We start from the raw sequence: 7,491 nt of genomic DNA, 5'->3' as shown, positions 1-7,491 counted from the left end.
ATTAGTGGAGGTATGGATCACTAAGCCTATTAACAGGCTCATTTTTCTTGCGCATCCATTGAAAACACAGTGTGCAAACCTCCCAGGATTCCACAACTTGCAGGTGGAAAGCCACCAATCTTAAAAAAGTATATCCCGTTATTGCTTCCTTTTCTTATTTAACTTGGCTAGGCAGGAAGTTACTGCCCAAACTGGCAAAAGTAAAATCTGGCAAACCCAGGCCTATAGTAGACACGTTTGCTGACACAGCAGTGTCATTCAGGATATAAATTTCTGGATTTCTACGCAAGCAACCAGCATCCTTTTTGAGACAATAATTTTGGCTTAGAAGTCACCTTGCTGGGATATCTCACCAAGTGACATCAGTAAAAGCACTTTTCCCAAAGACTGCATTATAAACTATACATATGCTGGGGAGATTTGATGGTTTAGTATTAGTAACAGCACACCTTTCATACAGCACTCGCCAGCCAGAAACTGCAAAGATTTTACAGAGAAAGTCTGTATCATTACAACTTCTCTGCACAGATTAACCCTAAAGCAGCACTCATGTTCAGAATAAGGCTACGCAGTTGGCTGCCTTCGACACCCCAGCCAGTTCATTTAAAAGAAACTTGGCTGCTGCTCCTCTACACTGTGCACTGCAGCGCAGCAGATTCTCACCACAATCACTACATTTTGTAGTCAACAGTCACCATGATTACTTGCAGAACATAAAGATAAGCACAAACAAATCTGTACAAAACCGAGATCTGTGGTCTCAATTCTGTGACCTACACTGCCCAGATGGGCTTCTCCTAGTACTGCCAATGAGACTCCTCGCAGGTGCAGGAATCTGTCAAATAGAATGCTCATTACAGGACACGGGCCAAAGCGTAACACCTGAACAATGCCAGCTTGCTTTCCAACACCCTTTGAAGTCCAGACAAACAATTGTCATTGATATTTTTTTAGCACAATAAGGATCTTTCCTCCCTGAAGTTACTAAATATATACTGCTGGTGTCACAATAGCACAGATCTGCCAGCGTTTCCTTTGAAATCTCTTTCTTCATAAATTTAACTCGACAGAGAAACACACAAAGTGAAACGTAACTTCTCTCTAGGCTCAGAAATAACACCGATTGTGATTTGTTTTTACTTAACAAGTATCTGCTGAAAAAATCAATCAAGTGAGGAAGTTTTTTGTTCCCATTTTAACCCTCAACAGCCTCACCACCATGGCTTCCAAATGCATTTGTTTGGGTTCTTTCCTAACACCTGCAAATAACTCTACAGAATGTCATCTGGTAAACACTTTATTCAGAAGATAACCTCTTTACAGTCATAGTGTCCACATTCTCCTTTTAAAAACTGTCTCATTACAGTGTAACCTATTTTTGTTATATCTCATTATCTACCCTCTAAATCTACACAATAAGCCTTTCTACACTATATACAAAATAAAACTGATGCCTTTTGAGCACATACTTACAAAACAAGCCACAAAGTCTTCTTCAAAATTCCCTCCTATGTCAAGCTGAGCAATTACTTTAAGCTACATGTAAATACAGCCTACGATCTGAAGCAGATCTATTAACATTTTGTTTCTCCCAAAGTTTTTGAAGGCCTTAATGTGCACTTACGCAACCCAATGTTTAAACTACCTGCAATTATTTGGGAGAGTCATCCAATGATTAGAGCACAGACCCAGAAGCCAGGATGGCTGGATTCCATTATTGCTAACTCTGTCACTGACACTCCATGACCTTGAGCAAGTTGGTTAACCTCACCTCAATTTGCTAATCTATGAAGGCACATATCCTGCAAAGTATTTAAGTAGGCGGATAGTCACATTTAAACTGGCAGAACTACTCTGATACTTTGCAAAGCCTGGGCCGAAATATGCTACTGTTTACCTCTTTACAGAGGTGATGAGAAATGTAATTAGTAACTGTCTCCAGGATGCTGTAAAATGAAATAGTCTCAGAGCGTTACCTATTAGCATGGATGACTACAACAGGCATATATCATGCTGATACTGATGGCAAAATTTATTGGGACCACATTATTTTTTTCCTTTATTTTTTCAAATGCTGAAAAAGTGACAGTAACAAAAAAAAAATTCAAATGCAACTAAGAGACATGCAAAAGCAGGGAAAAATGAAATAACAGCTGTGCATTGCTTCTGATCCATTCCACTATACGGCTCAGAAGAATCCTATGGAAGACTTTCAAGGGCACATCTGCTTTAGTCTCTATTTTGTCACTTTCAGGTTGTTTTAATGCACTAAACTGGCTGGTTTTTAAACGTGTATTGTGCTCATTAGCGCTACGTGGCCTTTTTCCATGTCTCAGACCAGGTTCAAATACTCAGCTCAAATGCCAAGATGCCACAAATTAACTGAGAAAAACACTCCTCTCAGAGAATGACGGGAAGAAAGGCATTCCAATTTGACTCTCAAAGCGCACCTACTGAAGGCAGAGAAACAGCAATAACTGCACACACTTAATTGATCCTCTTTGTTCTCCGACAACGAGCAGCAGAGATAAAGGCTGAGGCATCTGCGCTCTAACGGCCTCTCTCCACAGCCTGCGCCCTGCCCTGCCTTGCCCGTGACGATAACGCAGCCAGCACCTTCGCACCGGCACCGTCCCGCACTGCTTCCCCAGCGACAGCTCGCCGCAAGTTCAAGCGAGCCCCGTCCCCACCGACGGCCGGCCCGCCCGCACTCACCCCCCGGCCCCGGCCCCCGCGGGACAGCCCGCCTCCGGCTGCCCCGCTCCCCGCCGAGGAGCCCCGCGGGGTGCGAGAGGCCAGGCCGGGCAGGCGGCGCCGCGCCGCCGGGGCCTCGCAGCGCGGCTGCCGCCCCGCTCCTCCTCACGGCCCCGCCGAGGGGAAGGACCGCGGGCACCGGGCTCCGCCAGCGCCCCCGCCCGAGCCGGCACGGCGAGAGCTGCCGGCGCCGGGGAAAAGCCCCGTGCTCCCCGCCGGAGGGGAGGGGAGGCCCGGCCTGCCAGGGCCCCTCGCTGCCCGGCCCCGGGGCCGCCTGACAACCCGGGGCGGGGGTGTCGCCCCTCCCGCCCGCGCCCTGGCCCGGGGGCGTCGCGCGGCGCCCCCCGCCCCGAACTCACCCCCTCCGGGGCCGCTGGGTGCGGGCTCGCGCGGCGCCCCCTTTGTCCGCGCCCCCCCCCCCCCGCCTGCTCCCGTCACTGCAGGTAGCGTCGTCGCTATGGCTGCCGGGATCGCGGCGGACTCCCTCCCGCCGCCGGCCGGCCGGCCAGCCAGCCAGCCAGCCAGCCAGCCAGCCATCGCGAGACGTCACGGGGCCCCGCCCCTCGCCCGCCACCAAACCCCTCCCTCCCCGCCGCCATGTCGGCTCGGGCGGGCGGGTAGCGGTGAGGCGTCCGGGCTGCCCTCGGCTTCAGGGCCTTGGTCCTCGGTCGCTTCCCCGCTCCCTGCGGGGAGGTGGCAGGGGCCTTCCCCCAGCCGGCAGCCCAGCTCCGGGCCGGGCCGGGCCGCCCTTCTGGGGAATCCCGGCGCCGTGGGGAGGGCGCGGGGAGCACTGCCGGCCTGCGCTCCCTGGACAGCAAAACGAGGGGAGGCCCGCTGGCGGGAAGCGGGGGATTTTGCAACCGGCCCGGCTTTCCTCTCGTACGGGAAGTTGTTTTTTAAGAATAATTTACCTCATCTAATGGTTTCTGAGGCGTAACCCCTTCCCGAAAGGGTTCCGGGCTCCTCTCATGGCTCTCATTGCCGTTGACCTTGGGGCTGCTCAATTTCCTGGCATGCGGGTTCCCAAACCCGGCTTCAGGTTTGCTTAAGATGTGGCTCTGGAGCTCCAACTCGCCGCGGTCTTGCCGATCACTTAAAAATCCTCCGGCAGGAAGGGTCAGCGTGTCTCGCCTGGTCTGACTGCAGAATAAAACTGGTAACGAGTGGAATGTACATTCATGATCCTCTTAATCATACAGCAGTACAGCTTAAATGGGGCATGTGGTCTCTGAAAACTGTCTCCCTTGCTGTTACCGTCGTTCTATATTCCTCTTATTTACTTCATGTGTTTTTATTAAATTAAACTATTTGTGGACTTCAGCTCATTTTATGCAGTATCCACTATCATGCTTTTTTCCTGACTCGGGCTTTTAAGCCCTGTATAATTAAAAAAAAATGCAGCAGCATAATCACCACCTAAGATCATCCCCAACTTTAAGATTATTAATGCAGCAAAATATTTTTGTTGCAAGTCAGGTGAATAATTAAGATTTATATTAAGCCATCGAGTCAGCAGGAGTGCAAAATCTTTTACCCATTACCAGGCTTTACCCACCAGTGAAACGAGCACACTTGTATGGTGAAATAAACACAGCAGCCATTAGTATTTCACAGTAACATCATGAAACAATCCAGGACAGGAAGTAACATATTTTGTCTATTTAAAATCATGGAAGACGTTAAAAAAAAAAATCCATTTTGTGACTTAGCCAAGATGTGTGTATTAGCCCTCACCTTTTTCCAAATACTACCTTCTGCAGGTCTAATAGTTGCTAGTAGTTCATTAACAGTTTCAGTCTTACAGCCACAAATTACATAATATTACAGTTAAATTCTATATAGAAATTAGAATCTTCAGAATTTCTGAAAATGTATGCAGTGAAAACTGGTAAAGTATTTTTTTTCTTTCTTGACAAGTGTCAATCAGCTCATAGAGTTTAACATGTTTAAAAATAAACTGGAATTCTTGTTTTTAAACAGACTATCAGACTTCAGCCTTCAGGATACATTCAGAAAATTACTGTTTTTACTGAGTATTAATCCAATGCAGGGTGTTCCTGATTTTGGAAACCTGTCTCAGGAGAAGCAGCAGACATAGACGTGCTTCATAGATAGTCAAATTAATAATAAACAGAATGATCAAATTAGAGAAAACATACTTTAAAATGGCTAGACTTAGAAGCACATTAATTAGCCAAGTTGATATTTTCCAGTTCATCCAGCTCATTTACAAAGACAGTTCAGAATCTCTAAAAGCAGGTTTTAGGTCTCCCTTTATAAGTTTCCCAGGATTCAACTTTGGTTTTTCTATCACACATTTAATAACGTTTGCATCCACTGGCCACCTGTTGAAAATCAGAAATCATGCTGGTCTCCTTCCTCTTCCACCCATCTATCACTGCAGCTTGTTTCTAGGTTATTCTGTTATTTTTAAAAGCCCTGTGTTAACTCCAATTAACTGTGAAAACTTGTATGCTTAGAAGTAGGAGTCAGTGCTCTGTCCTTGTTGCTAGTGCCTGATGCTTCAGAGAGCACAAGCCCCACATCGCCGACAATTGTGCAATAATGTGCCCTTGAGAGAGATTATGCCCCATCCCAGACATTATTAAAGGTACATATGTGCCATCACTATTTAACCGGCACTGACATATGCAAAAATATTACAGAGCTGCTTGATAAACTCACTGGTGCCGAGCTTTTTCGTTCGGGGCATGCACAAAGCCTGGCTTGGCACAGTCCTACTGCTCTTCTCACTGCCTTGCCAGCAAGGCTCGGTGCTTTTAAGTGGATGAAAAAATTATTGAGAGGATGTATATGAGTGTGCCCACGTGCCGTGTACTGTGGGTAGACTGCTCATCTGCGATGTGGGAGATGGAGACTACTGTCATGTGTGGCAGTGACTAGAATTATCTCAGATCTGTGGGAAGTTCTCTCCTTTATCATTAGGTTATTGTTTCTTTTGCTTTCTCCTTCTTGGGCTACTTTATTTTGCCTGAATAATTAATTATTTCTGGGATCAGAGGCAGATTAAGATTGCAGTCCTTGTTATGATGCTGGTAGAGCAGGGAAAAGATGAGAGGGAAAAATGTGGATGAAGAAGAAGCCAGAAGTACAGATGCAAAGGAGCAGAGAGATAAGATGCCGTACAGAATTTGCAACAAGTCTGTCAGGTCACTTTAAGTGTGACCTGAAGTGTAAACAGATTCTGTTCCTGTAGCTAATATTTGGTCCTCTGATTTTTTACCTACCTTAGAAACCACTGCAAGTTACCTAAAAGCATTGGCTAATCTTCTGTTACATAAAATATTGCCTCCTTGCAGCACGAAACCTGAGACTGGAGTCTGCAGATATGGAATGCTCCTGAATGACTCTGTCGTGGTTTTGGTTGCTGTGGTGATTATCCATCTGTTTAAATACTTTATATGGGAGATTCTCAACTCGTTTATCATGGAGAAAATTTTCTGAAGTTGTGAGAAACACAGCATTATGCCTGATTCCTGTAATTTTCACACTTGATTAGCAAAAAATTCCACTTTATCTACCATGACATAAGGACATTGTGTGGTATTTAGATACAGAGGGTATGGCACTTGGGTTCTGCGTCCACTGCTAGCCCAGTATGCCTGTAACATTGGCCCATACGTTCTCGTGGTGCAGTTGGAGAGGCTGACTGCAAACACTTTGTGAGGGGGCCTCCTTTAATGAATCCTCAGTCTGAAGCAGTTACACAAATTGTATTTTTACAAAGTCTGATAGGAAAAGAACTAGCATACAGACAGGAGAGAGCTAAACATTTTATGTATCTGAGTCTTACCTATAGCTCTTAATGCATTTCATTTTTAATAGTGAATATTCTTAATGTGATACTTTGTTTTTCTTGACAGTTGCCTTCTCCATGGCACAACATAGGAGATCCTCTTTGACTTAAAGTAACTCAGGAAATGAAGTGACGTATCTGCATTTCCATTCACACCCATGTTGTGTTGTTTTCATTTTGTCTTTCTGTGGAAAATGATTTGAGTTTTCTTTCTAATTAATACCAATTTATAAAAAAATCTTCATAAAAGATCTTTTCTTCATTTTAAAGGGCTGTCAAAAGAAACAAAATACTGCATTCAAACTACCACCTTAAAGCAGCATACATGTTCTGACTTATAAGAGAAGCAAGAATTGCTCAACCTAAACTGTCCAAGCTGTTCTTGTAACTTTAATTTACCAGTAAAAGGGTTTTTTTGAGTTGCTTATGTGGCAGCTTTTCAAATTTCCACCCCCCAGTGGCAGCATGCTGTATTCCCATTTCGTGTCCCTAGGGACTTAAACATACTAGCATGTATTTTTTTGTGTCAGAGATTAGACTGTTTGTTTTTATGACTAATAATGTGGACCTTGGGAGCCACATATCTAAGTACCGTTGAGGAAATATCTACACCTCTGTTAAAGTGTAATCCCTTTCAGGGCATGTCTATACAGGAGAGTAAAGACAGCTTGGAGCGCTCTCTGCCCATGCTCCACGCTGGCTGGAGGCAAGCCAGTTCCACCTTAGAAGTCCTTTAGCTCAGCTCTCTGCCCGTGCTAATGGGTCCCTGAGATGTGCCTGTGGACATGGTGAGCACAGCATGCCAGAGCGCCGTATTTGCTGCAGAAGATAGAATGATTTGGGGAAAATATAGCCTAAAGCGTAGCTGTCTTTAAAATAATAAATGTAAACAAGGGCAGGTTTCATGCATGCTCTTTCAT

Source organism: Gymnogyps californianus, chromosome 9, assembly GCF_018139145.2.
Source record: "Gymnogyps californianus isolate 813 chromosome 9, ASM1813914v2, whole genome shotgun sequence".
NCBI lineage: Eukaryota > Metazoa > Chordata > Aves > Accipitriformes > Cathartidae > Gymnogyps > Gymnogyps californianus.
The sequence above is the reverse complement of the archived record's forward strand: the minus strand, read 5'-3'. Positions refer to the sequence as shown.